This window comes from Anomalospiza imberbis, chromosome Z, assembly GCF_031753505.1.
Source record: "Anomalospiza imberbis isolate Cuckoo-Finch-1a 21T00152 chromosome Z, ASM3175350v1, whole genome shotgun sequence".
In the NCBI taxonomy this organism is placed as follows: Eukaryota; Metazoa; Chordata; class Aves; order Passeriformes; family Viduidae; genus Anomalospiza; species Anomalospiza imberbis.
The window spans coordinates 43270543-43273732 of record NC_089721.1 but is presented as its reverse complement, the minus strand read 5'-3'; positions in this window follow the sequence as shown (position 1 = coordinate 43273732).

Below are 3190 nucleotides of genomic sequence, written 5' to 3'. Positions count from 1 at the left end.
GCATGGCTTCTAAAATCAATGAATTATAATATTCATATTATAATTTTTCCTTGAGTAGCTGTTCTGGTTTGAAAGCAAAACCAGTGAAAGACTCCAAGTCAGAAATACAATTTATTGGGAAAAGGGAAAAGAAACAAAACCCACATGCAATAATACAAATGGAAAACCTCTGACAAAGTCAGAGTACAACCTGACACCCCTTTGGCCAGCGTGTTGGTAGCAGTCCAAATTGGAGTGCTGCAGTCCTCCTGGAGTGGCAGATGTGGTTCTGTTGGAGCAGTGGTCCTGTAGAAAAGGTGCAGTTGTCCAGTGGAAAACCCCAGCTGTATCCTCTTGGAAACCTGTGGGAAGGCTGCCTCTCTGCCCAAAAATCCCAGAATAAATCTGGGTGGGAATGCTTAGCTCCTCCCCCCTGGGCGGAGCATCTCACAATGGGCTGATGTCATTCTGAGTCGTGCAGTGGGTCCTTGATCACCTGTTAAACAGAAACGGCTCCTGGAGGGAGTTATCTCTGAGTCGTGTGGCAAGACATTGATGGGCCCATCAACAGGAGATAAGGAAAACTGCCCAGAAGACAATTGCTACACAGATGGCAATAGAAAACATTCTGCTTCTCAATCTCGATAGTAGCTGTCTTGGTTCTCTAGCATCTTGAGCTGTGCTCACTCTAATACCTTAACTTGATTCTTTAGAACAATTCACATTGGCCATGGTCTACTGTGTCTTTCTCAAAAGGCCTCTGGATGAGGACACAAACATTAACATGTACTTAAGAAAAGTGCAGCAGAAAAAATGCTTTTTCTAGACCTTTGGTGAAGCAGAGCTGCACAGTACATCATGGGAAGGGGATGTGTGTGCGCATGGTCCTGACAGTGGCTGAGCAGAAGATCATATCAAAGCTTACCAGATTTTTGATGCTTGACAAAAACCAGCCAAACCCTCCTTCTCACTTAGTCCCATTGGAATCACCCACTCTAGTGCAGAACTCAATGCAGTTAAGTGTCTGCTGCATTAGGACTGTGTCAAATGGTTGCATATGTCAATAATGTTATGATAATTGAGAATGCAGTGACTTGTCTTGCCTACAAATTAGGTCTGTTTCTGCCTTTAAAGTTGAGAACCAAGTCATCTTCTTGAGTAATTGATAGACAGCTTGGAAATTAAATTAGTAGAAAACGTTTTTATCTTGTTTTAAGGAGAGAGGTATCTTGAAGCATCAGGGTGCAGGAAATTGATTAACCACAAACATAAGCAAGTCATTGCTCTTACGTCTCTTTTCTATTTCCTTCTTCATTCCCTAGGCTAAACAGAAAGGTATTTACACATAGCATTATATATTTTATGGGAAGAAAGCTGTTTTGTAAGAGGAAACTGTATGGTTGACTTCAAATCATGTCTGGACTTCTGCTCTAAGTCTGGAAATGTTGTTATTGGTTACACTTAGTTACACATCCTGCTCTGCATTCACTACATGTTTAGATCATGAGAATACCAGTCAAGTAGGCAGACATATTTATCTAGAGAAATGAAAGTAAATTACTGAAGAATTTTTTAACAGATTTTTGCTAAGTGCCTGGATCTTTTTTTCAATCCAAATTAATAAGTTCCACTGCAATCACAGGGTAAACATTCATGTAAATTTAGGTGTTTGTATTTATTAAAACTGCTCAATACGGGAAAATGATACATGTATTTTTATTAGGAGAACCAATCAGGACGTTGCTTTACAAATCAGGCTTTGCTGTCTGGTATGTACATATTTTTACATTAAGAAGGTTATGTCACCCCTAACCAGAAATAAAGAGACTGGGCACTGCTCTTTAGCTTCAGTGTCCTTGACTGCAGCTGCATTTTGCAAAGCCTGTCTGTAGACACCATTAACAGACAGTGAGTTTGTTTATACAGCACAGTGATCAGAGGCTGGTCAACACAGAAAACAGTATTGCATAGATAATGTGGTGAGGTCTGCAGATTTGATATGAAAAGCAAAATAATTCAGCTTTGCTCTTTAAATCCAAATGGGAAACCACTTAGCTCATTAGGCAAAGTCCACTTCAAAAGGTAATGGAAGTGATGCATTTGGATCGATCAAGTCAGATGTGTGATTGATTTTCAGAGCACAGCATGAAAGAAATCATTAGTTTACATAACTTTACTTAAAACAAAAAGAAATATTATTTATTATATAATAAAGCTCAGACATTTAGGAACAAAAATCAGTAATTATCAGTAATTATCATACAAGAGTTTGGATCAAATTCTCTTCTCACACAGGGAAGCAGGAAGTATTACATTAGTAATGCTCACAGCTCTTAGTAAGAAGCAGAATTTTTCAACCTGTGTCTTAATACATGAAGTACAAAGCAGATTTTTTTTCAACCCATGTCTCCAAGCATTAAGTTAAAGTTATGTAAAAACATCAGATATATGAAAATATATTTTTTACTTTTCTCACATGAGACTGAAATTATTTCTTTAACTTAAGACCAAAGCAAATGCATCCTGGAAATCATAGAGTAACTTCAGACAAATGGTAATTTTAGAAACTAAATTAAACTAAATTGAAGAAAGCCAACATAGATATGTGCATACTTTAATTACACAATCAGGTAAGAAAAATTTCAGGCTGTCTGTATGTATTTACACTAAAGTAATGCTGTTATATTGGTGTGTAGGTACTTAAATAGCGGGCCTTTCTATTGCATTTCTAGAGAGATTCCATATTGCACTCTCACCTTTTTGCATCTGACATGAGTTTCTATGCTCTAGGCTTATGCTTTTAATTTATTTTTTCCCTTTTCTCTAAATTTCAAGATACTTTTTAAATGCAGTAAGGATATGGCTACAGTGCACTTCAGACAGCCATCCCCTTTGAACAAATGGAAAGCTAAGCCTAGCACAAGAACATTAAATTTCATTTAAACTTTCTGAATACCAGACTGAAGTGGAAAGCTTGTAGGCTGCAGCAACTGGTGTAACCAGTAAAAGTGCAAAGGTAGAGCTCAGCTAATTAGCAGCTAACAGTCCATAAAATGGAAACATACAACTAAACTGGAGTTTCCCTAAAACAACATGAATAAACCAGAATCTTTAAGTGGTTAGAAAACTGCTGAAACTGTGTCTGGTGTAGGCTGGCTTCAGTTAAAACTGAATGGAAATGACTCCTAATTAAATATGAGCACCACCAGAC